Source organism: Panthera leo, chromosome B1 (assembly GCF_018350215.1).
Source record: "Panthera leo isolate Ple1 chromosome B1, P.leo_Ple1_pat1.1, whole genome shotgun sequence".
Taxonomy (NCBI): Eukaryota; Metazoa; Chordata; class Mammalia; order Carnivora; family Felidae; genus Panthera; species Panthera leo.
The window spans coordinates 89,426,989-89,448,647 of record NC_056682.1 but is presented as its reverse complement, the minus strand read 5'-3'; positions in this window follow the sequence as shown (position 1 = coordinate 89,448,647).

Here is a 21,659-nt window from a genome sequence, read left to right as displayed (position 1 = left end):
CCTTGCTTACCTGAATACTACATAATTATAGCATAATCACAGCAGAGCTAATCTCACATTTCCCCTAAAACAGAAACACCATATAAATCTGATCTTCCTCTTACACAACTTTTAATTAACAAGATTTACCTACCACCTACTCTCTGTTGAACAATGAGTTGATATAAAAGTAATTAAAGAGACAGCTTTTGAACAATTAGAGTATATACTTATGCATAAGTTCTTCAAATGAAATAAAATTACCTCCAGACTGATGTGGTTAATATCTCTAATTATCTCCAACTTAGATAAGTTTCAGTTCTTAGGCAAGGTTACTTTTTCTGCTCCTTACTCAACTGAATCACCAGTTTCCAGTGCAATCCTAACGCCTTCCAGTCTCATATTTCAAATAAGTGCTACCTGTTCTAATATGAAGTTGAGTGTTACAGAAATAAAGGTGTGTTAGTATTTATATGAGATAAATCAATGGGAAACACATTAAATTTATTTAAATAGCCTATACTATAATTTCATTTAATATATTCACCTAGCAGGCTTTCTTTTCTTCCTTAATGGATGATAGATTTTGTTAAAGATGAGTCATTCATCTTAATCTTTTGTCGGAAAGTTACATACGATCATTTTCAAATATTCCCAAGCAAAATAAATGTCTCAAAAAATGAAGTAAGAAAAATAGTAGACATTTTTTTTTTTCTGGCTGATATTCAAAAAGGAAATATAATCATCTTATTATATTTAATATGGTTATTGAGAAGCAACAAGGAGGATTTGTATTCACAGAAAGAGGCTTCAAATGCTTGCTGGAAACTTTTTTTTTTTTTTTATCAGAGATGCTGGTCAATACTTTATAGCTTTTCTGAGCTTATGCATTCTGATCAAACTTGAGAATATAAAAGATTAAACTTCTCAGCTAATTACATGCCTGAAGGCACATTAACAATGCAAGTGTCAATGCTCTGTTAAAAATTCATTTTGCATTTTTAACATAGTCCTGATAGCAAAACTTTGAAGGCAACAAAGTGGAAAGAGTTATATTCTTATTTTAAAAGATAGCCTAGGAACCTTGAGAAATTGGAACTTCATTATTTCATATTATGGAAAATATCAGAGGTAGTATGAAATCAAAATGAATTTTTACATATTTAAAAATTTCATGGATCATTGAACTTTAGTGAGAAGGACCTTAAGAGTCTTTTGGTCCCACCTTTTCATTTTGCTATGAGATTATCAAAGCATAGAAAGATTTTGACTCATACAAGAGTAGACAGGGATAGGTCTAATACTCAGAACTTTTAACTCTTAAACCGGAGAGCTTTTCAAAGTATTGTTGCCTTGTAACACTGCAGAACCTATTCCTTAGTATGTTGGAAATACATTTTGCCTGTTGCACACTGAATTGTGTTCCCTGCAAAATGTGCATGTTGAAGCTCCAAACTTGGATAGCTCAGAAAGTGACTAATTAGAAACAGGACATTGAGGGACACCTGGGTGGCTCAGTCGGTTAAGCATCCAGCTCTTGGTTTTGGCTCGTGGTTCCTGGGTTCAAGCTCCACATCGGGCTCTGTGGTGACAGCACAGAGCCTGTTTTGGACTCTCTCTCTCCCTTTCTCTCTGTTCCTCCTTGCTCACACTCTCTTTCTCTGTCTCTCTCTTTCAAAATAAATAAACATAATGGGGCATCTGGGTGGCTCAGTCGGTTAAGCATCCAACTGTTGTTTTCAGCTCAGGTCATGATCTCACGGTTTTGTGAGTCTGAGCCCCACATCAGGGTCCAAGCTGACAGTACAGAGCCTGCTTGGAATTCTCTGTCTCCCTCTCTCTCTCTGCCCCTCCCCCACTTGCACTATCGCTGTCTCTCTCAAAATAAATAAACTTTAAAAAATTACAAAATAAATAAACATAAAAAAAAGAAAGAAAAAAACAAGGCATTGAAAGATATGATTACATTAAAATGAGGCCTTCAGAGTAGGGCCACATTTACTGGTGTCCTTGTAAGGACAGACCAGAAGGAAGTATGTAAGCCACGGAGAGCAGCAGCCTCAGAAGAAACTAAACCTGGTGACACCTTGATCTTTGACCTTTAGTCTACGAAATTATGGGAAAATAAATATGTGTTGTTTAAGCCATCCAGTCTCTAGTGCTTTTTCAGGGCAACCTGAGAAAACTAGTCCACTGCCTAAATTATACAAAAATATAGTATATCTTTTCTGATAGAATTCTACATGCTAATTTTTCTTTAAGCTTAACCTCTCCATAGAACTCTAAATTTGAATCAGAACATTCGATCAGATATGAAAAGATTTTACTGTCTTAGGAAAATACAAACACACATCATTTAGCATGCTTTGCTTTATTGTGTTCCACAGATTCTGCATTTTTTTACAAACTGAAGATTTTTGGCAACCATGTATCGAGCAAGTCTATTAACACCATTTTTCCAACACCATTTGCTCATTTTGTATCTCTGTGTCACATTTTGGTAAATGTCACACTATTTCAAACTTTTTTAAAATTACTATTATATTTGTTATGGTGATTGGTAATCAGTGATTATGACTCACTGAAAGCTCAGATGATAGTTGGCATTTTTTAGCAATGAAGTATTTTTAAATTAGGAGATATGTATTGATTTTTTAGACAAAATGCTATTGCACACTTAGCCTACGGTATAGAGTAAACCTAACTTTTTTTTAAATGTTTATTTATTCTTGAGAGAGAGAGAGAGACAGAGAGTGAGCAGGGGAGGGTTAGAGAGAGGGGGAGACACAGAATCCGAAGCAGGCTGCAGGCTCTGAGCTGTTAGCACAGAGCCCAATGTGGGGTTTGAACTCATGAACTACGAGATCACGACCTGAGCTGAAGTCAGATGCTTAGCCAACTGAGCCACCTAGGTGCCTCTAAACATAACTTTTATTTGTACTGGAAGCCAAAAAAAAATACATTTTGTGGGGCGAGCCAATTGGGTAGAGGCTGGCAGCACAGGCGGTGAAAGAATTCACCCAAGGCAGAACCAAAAAGATAAAAGTTTATGGAATACCCTATAAGGAAGCAGGGGCAGGACAGGTATGGGGAGACTGTCTGTCAGGAGACTGTGTTGGGGGGGCTGTAGGTATGGGGAAGAGGGAGGAGGTATGAGAGCCTCTGTTACCTGTGCCTGGTTGTAAGTAGTCCATTGGTCAGCTGGGGTTTATGGATATTTTGAGATGGGTCAGCTAATGAGTCTGTTTGCACTCAGCCCAGTGGTCATTAGGGGCCCTTTTACCTTCCCAGGCTTCATTGCTCAAGCTTGTTGCCTAAAAGCAGCCTCTACAGAGTTGACTGCTTTTGTTGTGCTATTTGCTTTGGTCTGGAACCAAATCCCCAATATCTCCGTGGAATACCTCTAATTTCCAGTTTACATGGAAGAATGCTGTACATAAACAACCCACAAAATAAAACTTTATGTAGTGTGTAGGGAAGGTCAAACTTGAAAATCACAAGCCGAATTGCATATGCATCTTAATTGACTACATGACAAAAGTAGAAATCATCATGAGATGAAAAGGATAAAAGGAACCCCACCTATTGTTACTTTTGACATTTTTGAGTAATACCCAACTTTAGGATGTGTGGTTTGGGGTGCTTGGGTGACTCAGTCGGTTAAGAATCCAACTTTTGGTTTCTGCTCAGGTCATGATCTCATGGTTTGTGAATTCGAGCTCCATCAGGCTCCATGTTGACAGGGAGGAACCTGCTTGGGATTTTCTCTCTCCCTCTCTCCCTGCGCCCCCTCCAAAATAAATAAATAAACTTTTTTTTTAAAAAAAGAAATGTGTGGTTTAAGAACCATTAATAACGAAATTATTTCTAATTTTCATATTGATATAGAACAGACACAATATTACCTAAGTTTTAGATTTGTTCAATGAAAATTCTTAAAGAGTTTGACAGTTTTATTTTTATGACATTATGAAAGGAGCTAATATAATGAAAACAAATTTAGGCTTCAAATCAGGAACCTAGAGTTCTATTAGCCTGTACTCAGTGTGATCATAGGACCATGGCTTACTTTCTCTGAACTTCAACTGTCATATATCTAAAAGAAGGATTATTCAGGGCACCTGGGTGGCTCAGTCAGTTGAGCGTCTGACTTTGGCCCAGGTCATGACCTCATGGGTCCGTGAGTTTGAGCCCCATGTCGGGTTCTGTGCTGACAGCTCAGAGCCTGGACCCTGCTTCAGAGTCTGTGTCTCCCTCTCTTTCTGCCCCTCCCTGACTCGTGCTCTATCTCTCAAAAATAAATAAACATTAAAAACAATTTAAAAGAAGGATTGTTCTAAATCATCTCTGTATTTATTTTTTGTTTTAAAAATTCAACTAAAATTCATCTAAAAATTCATTAAAAACAATTTAAAAGAAGAATTATTCTAAATCATCTCAATATTTATTTTTTGTTCTAAAAATTCAATTTTTGTTCTAAAATAATTCATTCTGTGCTGAAGATAACTGCTTTATTAGATAAGTTGATTGTTCTGACTGGTTGAATAAATAAAAAATTCATTAGTCCACCTTTTTTCTTAGGAGGAAAAAATCTCTTTAAGGTCTATACTATGTAATCCTCTTATGAATCAGAAAGAGTGAGAAATTGGCAGATGTTTAATTCTTTAAGACCTTTGCACCCATAATTCTCTCAGGGCATTTGACATGTTTTGCTGTGACACAGCCAAAGTGCACCTCAACACTGTCTCATCAGACTGCTGTTCACCAAACTGAGAAACGTGGTTTGCCCTTTTTTTTTTCCCCCTACAGTTTCCTACAAGTGTGACAGCAAGTTAGGGAAGACTTATAAACAGTTGCTAGAGTGAATCATGGAGAGATAAAACAAAAGTAAATGGTTTCTTTTCTTTTCCTTAAATATTTATTTATTCTTGAGAGGGGGAGAGAGAGAGAGCATGAGCAGGGGAGAGTCAGAAAGAGGGAGACATAGAATCTGAAGCAGACTCCAGGTTCTGAGCTGTCAGTACAGAGCCTGACATGGGGCTCGAACCCACAAACCGTGCGATCATGACCTGAGCCAAAGTCGGACGCTTAACCAATTGAGAAACCCAGGTGTCCCAAAAGTAAATGGTTTCTTAAGCAATTGCTCTTTACGCAGTTAACTTTCCCAGCTAAAGTTTTACTTCCTCAAAGTACTCACAGTTATAAATGGACATTGAAACAGTACAGAGAAGTTGAAGGAGAAAGTAACTGATTCTCAGTGGACATAATTTGAAATGGCAAAAAATTCAGCCTAAGAGGCAAGGGCCATGTAATCATTTTGCAAGTGATTTAAAAACCAAGAGTCCCTTAATCAATAGGAGCTACAGTTTAATAGGTACAAAATGAGTAGTTCATCCAATTGTTCAATAAACGGTTGTTGAGGACACAGAGGTGCCACACACTTGAACTAGTTACCCGAGATTTTCAAAATGAAAGAAAGCAGCAATTCGGTCGAGCTTTACAATAGAGTAACAAGTACAGTGACAGTTGCAAGCCGTGGGAACTTGTCATGATAGAGGGGTGCATACTCTGCTATAGAAGTAAGCAAGGGGCACCTAACCCAGCCTGGAGGAAAATGATTGTTTTTCTCAATGTCATTGGCTTTTATGCTGAGTCTACAGGTGTATAGATAGCCTATCTGAAAGAAACATCAAAGGAAAGCAGATTAGTGTGCATAAAAGCACCACACACAAGAATGATTGTCAGGAAAGACTAAGCTTAATGCCGGGGTTAATATTTGTGTCCTCTAAGGTTCCATCCAAATCTAACACTGAATTTCAAACATTTCCAAACATCTACTTAAAGCAAAGAAACAAAACCCCAGAAGTATTTATTTAGTCTACGAATACTTAGTTAAAAGAAAAGAGAGGAAGGATTAGAAATCCCCATCCACATGTTTAGAAAGAACTGGTTTTCCGGCACTAGGCACATCCCAGGCAGGGTGCTCTGACTGTGCCAAATCTTATTCTTTGTTCTGGGTTTACCTCCAACTACTAAATTTACATTTTCTGGTGAGGTGAATTGAAATAGATACTCGAATAGAAATCTCCCAGTTTTGTTTCTGACGTTCTACCAAGCCTCTGCCTGCACCAAGCCATACACACCTCAATCTTCTCTACTCTGCCTGCTTTAGTATTCTCCACATTGACACTGGATGTAACCAAGTCACCCCTGGGAAGAGCACAAAGACAACAGAATGTTCTAGTGCTGTGCAGAGTAGTATTTCTCAGTGGGGAAGTGAGTGAAGAGTACAGTTGAAGACACTGCCATTTAGTTTGAGGCATCGATGACAGCAGCACAGAGGAAAGGTATCTGCCAAGGCAACGAAATTCCACCAGAGCAGGTGCAGCATGAAACCAGCCATTCTCCCGCCCAGGTAGTTTTGTCAACACCTCATGGCTTTCCGAGAGAGATTTGAGTTTGAGTATGGAACATACAACTAGCTTTGCTAGGATAGAGCAGTTATTGTTTATAAAACATGAGAAGTGTTACTGGATGGGGTCGCAGGTGAGAGAGTCACATATTTTAACAGGGCTTCTAACCTGGCATCAATTGAGGGAAGTTGTCCAGTTCAGAGTCTCAGCAGCAGGATTGAGCAGACAGATTGGGGAGAGTTTTCTTACCTGTATTTGCACATGAGGTCTTTGTTTGCACATAAGGTCAACTAATCAGATGTGTATTTCAGATGAAAACCATCACCAATGGTGAACCTAATTAAAACAGATGAAGGGTAGTCTCTTTCTAAGCCATGTGAGTGTACATGTGGGAGAGGGTGGGGGGGATGGGGATTATGGGCACAGAGGAGGAACAGTCAGGTAGATGGCTGATTTTTAAATTATTAGCTGGTTATCTTCTTCCCCAACTTGTATATCCATGTCAAGATCCATGTATATCCATTATCAAGATTTCTCTGAATTATAAGCCCTAAATTAGATTTCAATTCAAATCACTATAAAAGTACTCATGCTTGATTCTGAAATAAGCATTTTAAATAATGCTCCATGTAATATTGTTATTTTTTCCTTTGTATAGTATATTATTTTTTTATTCTTTTTAAAATATGTATTTGTTTTTAAGAGAGGGGCAAAGAGAGAGGGACAGAAGATCTGAAGCGTGTTCCAGGTTGACAGCAGACAGCCCCACTCAGGACTTGAACTCACAAAGCACAAGATCATAATCTAAGCTGAAGTCGGATGTTCAACCAACTGAGCCACCCAGGTGCCCCAAAATTGTTTTTATTCCTAATTCAAACCTTTGACTACACTGATTCAGTTACATAGTAAGCATCAAATAAATATATTATTTTGATGTCACATGTAAATTAAATGCTATTTTTTTCCTTTAAAATCAGGGTGTTACTGACTCAGTGTGGATATTTACACAGACAATAAAATAAGCATTATTTTAAAGAAGGGGAAATATATTTGATGAAATGGAACATGATAGCCCACTGTGAATATAGCAAATATTTTCCTCTTTTGAGGTTAATTTTGTCTCCTTAAACAGAAGGATAATGCATCATAGTGAGGTATAGATGCCCTTGGAACAAGGCTATCATCTAAAATATTAACTCGTCTACTTTACAAGAAGTTATTCTGAATGTACATTTGAAAATAACATTGACCTTTTTCTCAGTGGCACTTTACTACCACCTCCTATTTAATTCATTACCACCGCTTACCTTTCTCTGATTCCTATTTTTTAAAAGCTTTCTGCCCTCTAATTTGAAACCATATCTTTTCGTTTAAGAAATTGAATCAGTGATCCACATTAACTTTTCGGCAGGGATGTGACTTCCAGTCTAAATTTCCTGTGTTCTTGATATTTGGGAAAAAAAAAAGTAATAAATTTGACTAGAAATAATTTCCAGCGTGGGCATAAACTTCTGAATTTTCAAGAGGTCAGACTCACTTGTTTCACATAACGTCCAAGGGTATATTCAACAAGTGTGTATATAACTCATTATCCAGTGAGCTATTGTTTTGTTGTAAAGAAAATATCCTACGATGAAGTGGTGCAAATGCAATAGAATTGTATTTATTGGTATCTTACATGCACACTGTGGGGGTAGGTGGTCAAGGTAGATCTTTCCACGCCACATGTCACACAGGAGTCCATCCTGCCGCGCTGCCATTCCTGGGGGTGTTGTCCTCAAGTGCACTGGTGATGCTCCCCTCCCACTATCATGTTTACATCCTTGTAGAAAAAGGAATAGAGAGGAAGCAGAGAACAAATGATATCCTTATAAATACACACTTTTGGAGTATACACATCACTGTCATTTTCATTTACTTTGTTATAATTAGTAGCATGACCACATCTAACTACAAAGAGACTTAGAAATAAAGTCTTCAACATTATAGCCCCATGCTCAACTGAAAACAAGGAGTGGAGTGAGTAATTGTGGAAAACTGTCAGTCTCTGTTGCAGCACATAATCTCAAGTGGCCCAGTGATTATGGGCTTTATAAAGAATTGCTGGGGAGCCTGGGTGGTTGAGCATCCAACTTCAGCTCAGGTCACAATCTTGCGGTCTGTGAGTTCGAGCCCCATGTCAGGCTCTGGGTTGATGGCTCAGAGCCTGGAGCCTGCTTCCGATTCTGTGTCTCCCTCTCTCTCTGCCCCTCCCCCGTTCATGCTCTGTCTCTCTCTGTCTCAAAAATAAATAAACATCAAAAAAAAAAAAAAAAGAATTGCTAGAAACTTGAAAAACAAGCTATATTTTTAAGCTGGGTATCTTAGTCAACTCAGGCTCCTATAACAGAGTACCATGCACTGGTGGCTTATAAATAACAGAAATTTATTTCTCAGACTTCTGGAGGCTGGGAAATCCCAAATCAAGGAGACAACATATTTAGTGTCTGGTGACTAATTGCTTCCTGGTTCATAGATGGCCTTCCTTTCACGGCAAACTCACATCAAAAAAGAGGCAAGAGAGCGCTCCTGACTGCTTATATAACAGCACTAATTCCACTTATTAGGGCTCCATCTTCATGATTTAATCACCTCCAAAAGACCCCTCCACCCCCCACTTCCTACTACCAGCACCCTGAGAGTTAGGTTTCAATATATGAATTTTGTGGGCACACAAATATTCAGTCCATAGCACTGGGACAGCAGATTTTGATCAGTCATTTACAATGCAGTTTCCAAATAGTCAACATTAGTCAAATTAAAATGCCACTAAAATGAAAATTAGCAGAAATAATCTTATAATAAAGTTTAATATCTATAGATTATATTGCTAAAATGTACTCAGAAAACTTGTGTAACTACCAATCAAAATGTGTGGATAAATCTTGAAATAGCATTTTTGTTCACTTATTTGAAAAAAGTTTTACTGTGAATATTATTTCTATCTCACTTTTTTTCTTTTAGTGGTGAATATTTTCTCATGAAGAAACAACAAAGGAAACTATAGAAAATATTTACTCTTCTCTGTATTTACCTTCAAACAAAAAAGAAACTTGTACTTTTTTAATTAAATATCACTTTTGTGCAAACTGTACCAATATAAAAAAAAATCTAAGAACTTAGTATGGATAATAAGCCTATCATCACAGCCACACCAAAGATAGGAAGAAGTTAAACACATTTTTTCTCTAGAAAGATTATAGCCCAGAGTTGATTAATATATAAATTCAAAAATTAAATAGTTATAATAAAATGTGCTCTAAGTCAAAATAGAGTTGAACCATTAGTAATTACTAACTATAAACTAGTCTGGCTTTCGTTTCCTTCCCCTGTATCTCACACAGCAGAAAGCTTCCTCCTCTGATTTAATGCCAAGGTGCCAGGCAAGTAACTGGGACTGAGCACATACGTTCACAACAAAAGTTAAACCAAATTGTATTACTTTCCCAGAGCTGCTATGACGCACATACTCACACACACACACACACACACACACACACACACACAGTGAAATAAAACAGAAATTTATCCTCTCATAGTTCTGGAAGCCATAATTTCAAAACCAAATCATTGGCAGGTTTGTTTCCTTCTGTAGACACTGAGGCAGAATATGTTTTATGCTTTTCATCTGGCTTCTGGTGGCTGCTGACAACCCGTGCCATTCTTTGGCTTGTGGCTACGTAGCAGTTATCAGGGTCCTCGTCTTCACATGGGCTTCCCTTCTGTGTCTTCTCCTTTCCTGGCTGTCTGTAAAGACACCCTTCACTTGACAGCCTATTCCAGGATCATTTCATGCAGGGAAACTTCTTCAGTTATATCTGTAAAGACTATTTTCAAATAAGCTTACATTTACAGTGACCAATGGTTAGGACTTGGTCATATCTTTTCATGGGACACTATTCAAACCACTACAGAGGGAAAATTATTTATAATAAGACACCTCAAGTTTTTCTCCTACCCTCATAAACCTTATAATCCCCTAATATAATTGTATGTTAAAAGGTCATCTGAGGGGCACCTGGGTAGCTCAGTCGGTTGAGCATCCAACTCTTGATTTCACCTCAGGTCATGATCTCAGGGTCATAGGATGCAGTCCCATGTCAGGCTCCATGCTGAGCATGGAGTTGCTTAAGGTTCTTTCTCTCTGTTCCTTCACTCCCTCCCCAGCTTGTGTGTGAGCTTCCTCTCTCTCTCTCTCTCTCTCTCTCTCTCTCATTTAAATAAATAAATAAACAAATAAATAAATAAATAAATAAATAAATAAAAGAGTTTCCAAGGAGTGGACTGTAAGAACCTGAGATGATTCAAAATGGAAACCAATTTTGGAAGTCCTCTGTTTTTCTAACTTTCTATACTAAGGATTCATCCTCAGAGCTGTTCAGCTGCAAACACTGGCCATTACTTATAGAAAAGGAAGGATCTCTCAAGGGGCAGAACCAACAGCCTATGACAGATCCAAGCACCATGAAGAGTAACTGGGTAGAGAGTTTCACCAAAAGACTGGTACTGGGACCTAATCAAAGAAACATTTTCTGCCCCTAGAATAGGGTGTCTGACAATATGTCCAGTTGAATTATTAGAATTCTATGAACCGGTGTGTTTATGTGTTGTCCATTACTTCTAATATTTGAATAGAAATGTAAAAATCCATTATCTTGTCTCTGTCTTAGTATCAGAATGCCTGGGACAAACATCTTTTAATTTTAATTCTAAAGTGTATGTATGAAATACTCAAGGAGCTATATCCAAGGAGCTTCACCTGCCTCCTGGTGTAATCCAAATCCTAAAATCATGGGATTTAGACTTCATGCATTGCTGTTTGAGATTTGGATTATCTTGGGAATGACTAAGTGTATTTTCCATAAAGTAGGTGTGTGAAGTATTAAAGTCACATTCCATGGTAGGTTCTTGCATTAATACCCAACAATAGATTACACCTCTCAATTTTCATGAACCTTGTGTAGTCTCTTCCCATAGTGAGTCTTAAGTTTGATCATTTAGCTCATTTTGACCAATAAGACATTGGAAAATATGACACAGGTGGAGTCTTAATGAACCCACTTGTTTATCAAAACTTGTCCTTTTGGACTTCTGTGACCACATGAGGAATCCTAAGCTTAGCATCTATAGAGGACATGTAGAAAATACATAGATAGTTCAACTGACAGCTTCGGTCAAATGATACACATATGAATAAAGAAATCTAGGATCAGGCAGCCATCTGACAACCTGACATCTTACTGTAAATACAGGAATAAGCTTGCCAACGTCACCTGAAGCAGAGACAAGCCATTTCAGCTGACTTCTGCAAATTCCGACACCACAGAATTGCGATTTAAAAAAAGGTTGTTTTTTGGGGCGCCTGGGTGGCTCAGTCGGTTGAGCATCCGACTTCAGCTCAGGTCATGATCTCCCACTCCATGAGTTCGAGCCCTGCGTCAGACTCCATGCTGACAGCACAGAGCCTGGATCCCGCTTCAGATTCTGTGTCTCCCCCCCTCTCGGTCCCTCCCCTGCTCATGCTCTGTCTCTCTCTGTCTCAAAAATAAATAAATAAATAAATAAATAAAAAGGTTGTTTTTTAGATCACTAAGTATGGAAAGGTTGGCTAGGCAATAACATATAAATGATGCAATTACTAAAGAAGTTTTATTAATGTGCCAGTGTAAAGTATTTGCTCACTGTATGGTCAAAATGAAAACTGTATTATACCATATTTTAAGAATACTTTAACATATTTACTTCAAACAACAACAACAACAACAACAACCAAGGCAAATGATGAAATATGTCTGCAGTCCACATATTAGCAAGAAGATACTCCACTTATATATGTATGGACTCGCACAACAGTGTGAAATGATTATCAGAGAGCAATTCATTTTCATAATGCATGTTTAGTATACTGGTATATGGTGATGATCAATATATTAGAAGAACATAAGTATATATTTTTCAGCCTAAGAAATTTCAATATTTTTGTAAATCAACATAAGACTATCTATCTATCTCATCTCCAAATGGGCAGCATGAATATACATTATTAATGGAATAAAGAAACAAAGAGCTTTCAAGTAACACATAAAAACACTAAGAAAATTCAGATCCAGTTTGTCTTATCACAGTACTTATAATATTCAGTAACCTTTCAATAAATATTAGTTATCATTATTGTCAAGAATATTATTGTACTAGCGAAATTTTCACATGTGCTATAAACTAAGTCAATTTCATCTGTACCTAACTCCAATTCTATTCCAAATATAATTGACTCTTTTATTTGTTTTACTCATTCGTTGGCAATCAGAATATGTGTCTGATGATGATTCTTAAAAACATGACTATTTTTGTAAAAACACTGCAAAGTATATAAAATGCATTGACAATAATAACTTCATAATGGTGCTTTCATTATAATTAATTTGCAACTCAGAAATGCTTTAAAGGCAGCATTTTAGTGATAAATCTCAAAACATGGCAAGCTTACAATACAGGTTTTGTGCTTATCAAAAATAAATTGGGTAGATTATTGTGATGGTAGTTTTGAAATATAGTACACCTGTGTGAAGCACTATTATAATGGTCTATATCCAATTTGCATAATGTCAATCATTTAGCATTCAATGGAATATCTTTATTTTTAATTAAAATACATTTTTCACACTTTAAAATAAGTAAAGTTGTGACTAAACTTGCATTTCCTGATCTGTAGAGCCCTTTCTATCCTTTTCAAAAGTCACTTGTGAAACATTGTTGCTTCATACATTTAATGTTAGTGATGTGATCATAAAAAGACACTTTTATGGGAATGCAGGTAAATACAATGTTAGGTTTCATATAAAGAGGTTAAATCAACAATTTCTTCTTCCAATTTAACAGCCACAATTTTAACAATATTAAATTTATGCTATTATTTGATCATTGGCCCTTCCAGGCCGTCCTACTTCTCCCACTGTATTAATTTTGCTTCTCTTCAAAATCTGCTAAAGCTTTGCCATGTTGGCTAGAGGCTATGCAGATTGTGAGTACCGGATAATAAGATAAGTTCAATAATGTTACAGAAGATAATGGGAGTATATGTCCTATTTGAAGATACTGATATTTAGCAAATTCATAACAGAGACCCTAATGTTTTTTTTTAAGGGTAATCTAACCCAAACTGCTAAGAAGCATTAGGATTATTAGCAAAATGTGGAAAAGACAAAGAAAAGAGAATGTATGACCACTCTTGTGGAACTGAGGAACTGTCTCTTAGCTATGCCTAAGCTGTTTCCAGAAGTTCATCTCTCCAGTCCTCAAATGGATTTCCATCAACGTAATAGCTTGTTTCATGTTGAAAGTGAATTAATAAGACATAGCTCCTATCTTCAAACCTATTGCAGTCAAATAGATTATGATCACAGTTCAAAATAATTGGGGCTCATGACAGATATGTGAATGGGCGCTTAGGGTTCATAGAGAAAAGGGTTCTTTCTCTGACTCCGAGATGAGGCAGATTTACCAAAGAAGGTAATGCTTGGACCGCAGTTTTGAAGAATTAGTAAAATAGTTGAATGGGGGTAAAGCATCTCAGGGAGAGGTGGGAGAGTAACCCTGTGAATGCGTGAAGTTATCCAGCTGAACCTAGTGAGGACTTCCTCTGTGTGAAACTAAAAGTGTTTAAGGAGATGGAACACAAAATTTGTATTAGTAATGTTACTCTCGCATATCTTTTGCAGTTTTTATTTCAAGTATACAGGATTAAATGCATTGGAATTGAGAGAGAAGAAAACATATTATTTATATTGATTTTATCACTTTAATAAGCAATGATGAAAGAGATTGCATAAATTGATATGGAGCGTAAAGAAAATATTTGATAGGGGGTGTAGAGAGGAGTCTGAGGAATAAGGGGGGAATGGGCATATCATGGGGGTCACATTATTTGGCAATGTGATTCTACTTTTGTGTCGATGAGTTACCAGTCTTTAACACTCTGAATATGCTTCTTGGTTGAGCCAACATTCATATAAAAGCATTCACACTATCTCATATTTTATATTTTAATAGTGCCTCATTTCACCTAAGGAATCTGTTTCCATTCCGTTGGTATTCATGATTATTTCCCCAAACTAACAGGTTCATTTCATAAAGTGAGTTGCCATATTTAAGAAATTAAATTTGTCCTCCTGGTGTAGATAAATATCCTGTCTGAGGCTTCTCTTCCTGACCGCTTCAGGCACTTTACAGATGTTCAGAGACTGACAAATCCAGTTAAGGAACATCATTACACAGAGTTCCTGTAATAAGCTTCTTTTTCTCTGTATGCTCTATCTTCTATGTTCTAGGAGTAACATGTCTGGTCTTATGTAATTATAATAAATTAATAATAATTAGTAGTTTGATAAAATTTGTGTGAGGTTCAAAATCAAGCAAAACCAAACATACAGACAAAACTTATATAGTAAACACATTAAAAAAAAAAACAAAAACACAAGGTGTTAGTAAAATTCACGAAAATGATGATGTCTGTCAGGGAGGGAGGGAGCAATTTCAATATTATGAAATATATTCTTTTAAAAATTTTGTCGTGAATCACTGGTATTCATTTTCATTGTATTATGATGATTCAGAAGCCACGTATATGTTACCTACTTTCTCTTAATTGTTTCAATATAACATTATTGTAAAGTACTAAATTGTGAGTTAAGAGCCCCAATTTCTGGTCTCAATTTGTCGGATAGCCAATTCTGTGATATTTGGCCTGAGACTATTTTCTGGCTACAATGTCATCTAATGGAAAGTAGCAGCTAAGCTTCCTATACATCCTACTGTATCTTCTGCATAAAAATTCTGACTTAATGGATTGTACTTAAAATATAATAGAAAGGCTATTTCATTAATAATGGGCTCCTGAGAAGAATAATGCAAAGTTTAAAATAAGAATTCTGAAGTCAGACAGACAAAATTGTAGCCATGTTATCTTTTCCCCTTGTGGCAATGAACAAGTAGCAACAATTATGCAAAACCTTAGCTTCGTATCTGATATTAATGAATAACATTTACTGAGACCTAAGCCTATACTAGATATTATGCTAAGTGTATATATTCTGTTTTTCATTTAAATACCATCACAAGGCAATGGAATCTGTGCTGAATAAAAACTTGGAATGTTAAACTCCCATCAGGAGGAGCAGATCAAACCAAAATCTTTTTTCTCCAAATATCTTAATATAAAAATTCTTTCTTGGGCACCCGGGTGACTTAGTCAGTTAAGCATCTGACTCTAGATTTTGGCTCAGGTCATGATCTCATGGTTCAGGGGATTGAGCCCCCGATCACGCTCTGTGCTGACAGTGCAGAACCTGCTTGGGATTCTCTCTCCCTCTCTGTCACTCCCTGACGTGTTCATTCTCTCTCTCTCTCTCTCTCTCTCTCTCTCTCAAAATAAATAAACATTAAACAATATTTCTCAAAAATAATTAAATGGTTAGAAAAGTGTGTGGCACATAGCATTCAATAAATATTTGCCATTATATTTGACAATTATTGCGGTTGTAGTTGAGGTCAGAGAAGCGCTGACACTGGAGGCTGATGCAGTAGTAGTCATGGAAGTATGATTCCATCCTGTGCATCTCACCTGCTCACGTCATTACAGTTGTTTTGGTCAAATAAATAATTATACATAGAGATAACTTCAAGAAACTGAAAACAAGGTGAGCTGTAAAGGGTGCATCAAATCAGAGTTGCAGTGGACATAAATTGCTTTGTTTTCCCAGGGCAATATTTCCCCATTTGGGGAGTAGGATTGTTTCTATGTTTTGATGGCATTTACCCTATCTGACCCCTTGGTTTCACTGAGATGGAGCCATTCAATGTACTCCCGTAGTCAGGGAGAGTGGCATGCGAGCCAAGCTTGTGTAGGCATATTTTCAGAGCCGTTTGGTATTTTAGTCTGTGTCATCAACACAGTATTCATAAATTTAATTTCAGAAGAGAGAACAAATGAATAGACAAAAAGCAGAAAAATACCTATAAATACAGAGAACAAATTGATGACTGCCAGAAGGGATGGAATGGGGGGGAGGGGCAAAATGAGTGAAAGAAAGAGAGAGATTCAGGTTTCCAGTTATGGGGTCAGTAATTCATGGGAATAAAAGGCACAGCGTAAGGAATATAGTCATTGATATTATAATAGCAATGTAATGGGACAGATAGTAGTTAAACTTGCGGTGAACATAGCATAAGGTATAAACCTGTCAAATCACTAGGTTGTTTACCTGAAACTAATGTTCCATTTTCTGTCAGCTATACTCAATTAAAAAAAAAAAAAGATAGGTATAAATATATGATAGGTGATATATAATAGATACGTAGATATAGATAAAATGGTATTTAGAAACACCTAGTTGTTTACATTTATGTTAGTGTCTCTAAAATTGCCCACACAATCAAAAGACCGAACCAACAAACTGGGCTTTAAGAATACAGTTAACCTTTGAACAACACAGGGATTAGGGGCGCCAACCCCTTTTGCTGTCAAAAATCCACATGGCAATTTCGACTCCCCCCAAACTTAAGTAATAGTTGCCTACTATTGACTGGAAATGTTACCGATGGTGCAAGCAAACACATAACACATAGTTTGTAAGTTATGTGTATGATATGCTGTATTCTTAAAACGAAGTGGCTAGAAAAAGAAAATTTTATTTAAAATGCATAATAAACATAAAATGTTATACTGTATTTGAAAAAATTCTGCGTATAAGTGGACCCATTCAGTTCAAACCCATGTTGTTCGTGGGTCAGCGGTAATTAAATTGAACTACCAACAATGATAATAAGGATAAGTAGCCATCAAACAGAGTACATCTCTCAGAAATGCCACAGGACTAAACTTCCACTAGTAAGACACATTCATTTTATTTAATAATCAGAATTTAGGGTACATATTACCAGCCTTAGAAATGTGAGCTTACATGGCCATTCATATTTACACCAACTTAAAATTGTACTGAAAGATAACGTTTACTATCTTGTATATGAAACACGATAAACCCGTTGCTTTTCCAACCTTCAATGACCTTATGGGAATCATGTATGTTTCGAAAGGCTTTTATAAAATGTTCACTTGCTTTCTTTTTAACCATTTGCATTTGAAAATAAAAACTAGCTTTAAGAAGCAGCAAATAAAAAATAAACTAGAGAAAAGAACAATTTTTTTGAAAGTCATTTTGTGGCCAATATCTGTCTTCTCATTATTCCGGTAATGATATCTGGAAATTTTCAAAACTCAATGTTAGTTTTCTACTAATAGATCTCAATGGGCCGATAATTGTCAAAGAGACATGAAAAATCAAACTTCGTCAAGTAAGTTATACCCTTGCCTGAGATTATAGATGATGTGGTAAGGAGGGTGGGCGCCTGCCAGTATTTATTTACTAATTATGAGACCCTTTGGTGAATGCCTACTATGAGGGGCGCCCCTGACTCCTGCTATCTTCCCTTCAGCTATGGTTGACTCATTATATTTTCTTTCATACATGGCTATTGGCAGAAGCAGACATAGTATTTTAACATGCACTGAGCCTGTTTCAAGCATTTTAATTGGTTTAAAACTGTTGGTAGCATGTTTTACTGTATTAATTTATTGCTTCAGCTGCAGTCAACTGAAACCTTTGCCAGATGGTAATGCAGCCACTGCATACAGAACAGAAGAATGAGGGTATTTAGATGATGCAAATACCTCTTTTCCATCAAGTATTCATGAACTTTCTCTTAATGATTATATTGTAAAAGTACCACAAAGGTCGGGATTCATGCCATGGGACAATTAATAATCTAATTTTGCAAAAAGACAGTTTTGTTTAAACTTGATGGAAGACATAACTTTTGAGCAGATTCTAACAACTTCAAAGAAAGAGTATCACTTCAGTGGTGTTGTTTTCTTTAGATTCAGTGAAATTCAAATGTTCATGTATACATGTATACATGGGGGCCCCTTGGGGGGCCTGGGTGGCTCAGTCAGTTAAGTGTCTAATGCTTGGTTTTGGCTCAGGTCATGATCTCATGGTTTGTGAGTTTGAGCCCCACATCAGGCTCTGAGCTGACAGTGTGGAGCCTGCTTGAGATTCTTCCTCTCCCTCTCTCTCTCTCCCCCCCTCCCTTGCTCTCTCTCTCTCTCAAAAATAAATAAATAAACTTAAAAAAAAGCAGCAGCCTTAAAAATAAATGCCCCTCATAGCACAGATTAAGAGCAGATAATATTTGTTTATGTCATTACTTTAAATCATTACATGCTTATTTGTTTGGATATAGCATAGACATTGTATAATAGTTACATAATGGTGTGCTACACAATATTAGCTTCAATTGTTCAGTTAAAAATATAGTGCTATTCTCAGGTAGAATCTGATACTCTAAAATCACACATACACATGCATACCCACTCACACCACCCCCCCCACACACACACACAGAAAGAGCACCAAAATAACGTTAAAGCTACTTTCAATTTCAATCAAAATGTTGGAGCTTGTAGAATCTATTACTCAAGACTACATATGCGACTTAAATGCAAATTATATTGGCATTTCCTTAAAGGAAGGAGACTGTACTTTTGAATACCTTTCTCGCTGAAAACAGATCTACCTAGCATCACAAAAGCAAAAATATATAATCTAAACGAATCTATATACATATTTATAAGTTGTACCCAGATGTCCAGGGTCAAAATACACCTTACTAAAACTCTACTTAAATATTGCACACATTTGTAAATCCATCAGCTTTCATTGTCTAGCAATATGTATCTTTATGATGTAGTCCATTGACTGCACATAGAACATCGCTGCCAGGATCTTTGCCTACGGGCAGAAATTTATCTTGAGATATTTGCTTACAGGCACTTCTAACTCCAAGCCTTACCTTGTCAGGGGTTAACATAGGAGAAAGTCCTTAGTAATAGAAATTAACTTCCAGGGACCAAAAGAAACAAGAAATGTTATAATTGGTGACAGTGTATCATTTTCAGTTAAAAATAATAACAACATGTTATATATAAATTGCACTAAAATGAGAGCACAAGGGACAATCCAACTTAATGATAAGAATTTATGTTCTTAATAAAAAGAAGAAGAAACAGAGGGGAAAAGGGCAATAGAGAGAGAGAAAGAGATACATCTGGGGAATATGTTTTACAAAACTCATAATTTTCCCAGGGTCATAATTTCGAACTAGATCTTTTTGCTACAGTCCCCTTATTCTTAGTCAAGCATGACATGTTTTGAAGTACAAAGCTTGTCTGTCTTTCTCTTATTACTCCAAGGTTCTAGTCATTTTTCTTATTAATATTATTTGCATGTTATCAAATCCAAAGTGATTTATAAAACAAATCAAAGATAAAGCCTTTAATCTATGCATTTTTGTTTTTTCTTCTGCCTCTGCTATCTGCCAACAATGCCATCCTAAAAGCCTCAAGCTTCTGGAACTCTTCTATCACAATATGTGAAAACAATTGTTAACGTTTTTATATACTAGAAAGTGTGTAAAAGCTTTTATTTTCCCACTAAACATTCACTGTTTTCAAGCTTCCCAATTCTTTTAGGTTTTGTAAGATCCCTTTGGGCTACTATGTGACAAAGAATTACAGCTCTAGAATTCACAAAACCTAAGTTTTGTGAGATTATTTCTGTTTGCTTTTTTGTAATCAATTCACTGAGCTATGATTTTCATAAACTAAAGTGCACAGATCTGAAGTTTGCAGATCAGTATGTACTGACAAGTACAAACCTTTATTTAAGCATCACCGCAAGAAAAGGAAATTTTCCATCATCCCCAAAAGTTTCTTATACCACATTGAAGTCTACCTCCGCTTCTCAGCCCCAGGCAACCAGTGACTTGATATTTTTCTTAGTTCTGCTGTTCAGAAGTTAGTATTAACTGTAAATACGTATTGCACATTTTAGCGTATGTCAGGCTTCTCTTCCTCAACTAAATTCTACTCTTTCTTCATGCTTTTAGAAAAGTAATAGTTTGCTGCTTTTAATTGCTAGGTGCTATTTCATTAGATAAATAAATCCATCTACCTGAAGATGGGCAGTTAGTCTTTCACCAATTTTTGGTTACTATGCTTGAAGCTCCTGTGAACATTTGTATACATATATTTTCATTCCACTAAGGTAAATACTTTGGAATTGAAATTACCGGATTATGTTGCAGATATATATTTAACATTGTAAGGCAATGTTAACCTGTTTTCCAAGCTTTTATAATTTTATACTCCTACATCCTCTAAGACACTTGGTATTATCAGCCCCTTTAATTTTAGACATTCTTGAGGGTCTGAAGTATAATCTTGTTGTGGTTTTGCTTTAATTTCCCTATAGACTAATCGTGTCAAGTGTCTTTTCATTGGCAATTTATAAATTTTCTTTTTTGAAATATTTCTTTCTCCAACTAACTCTCTGTGTTATAGGATTTTCATTTTACTGATGATTGCATATATATACGTGTGTGTGTGTGTGTGTGTGTGTGTGTGTGTGTGTGTATACACACAAATAAGTTCTGGATACAAGTTTTAATCAGATATTTATATGGTAAATATCATGCTATTATACCTTGGTATATAGATTTTCTTTTTTCTTTATTAACAGTGACTTTTGAAAAACAAATTTTTAGTTTTGATAAAGTCTGATGCATTGTTTCTTTTGTTGCTGTTGTTGTTTTAGTGCCTTATTTTTTTTTTTTAAAGAAAGGTCTTTATTTAAATTCTCGTTAGTTAACATATAGTATAACATTGGTTTCAGGAGTAGAATTTAGTGATGCTTAGTGCTTTTTGTGTCCTAAGATATTGCCTTTTTGCTTCTTTTGGAACCTTTATAATTTGCACTTCAGCTATATGATCCACCTGAACTTAATTTTTTGAATGATATGAAATACAGGTCCATATTCTTATTTTGTTAAACATATGGTAGATATCCAGTTTACCCATTACTACTTGATGGAGAGTCTGTCCTTTCCCCATTAAGTTACTTAATTTTGTTTAAAAAAATGACTATATATGAGTGAGTTTATTCTGAGTGCCTTTATGTTCCATTAGTACATCTGTCAGTCCTTTCACCATTAGTAAACTGCAGCTTTACAGAAAATCTTGAAATCTGGTAGCATAATCCTTCAGATGTATTCTTTTTTCAAACTTTTCTTAGCTATCATTTTCATATATGTTTTAGAATCATTTTGCCGACTACT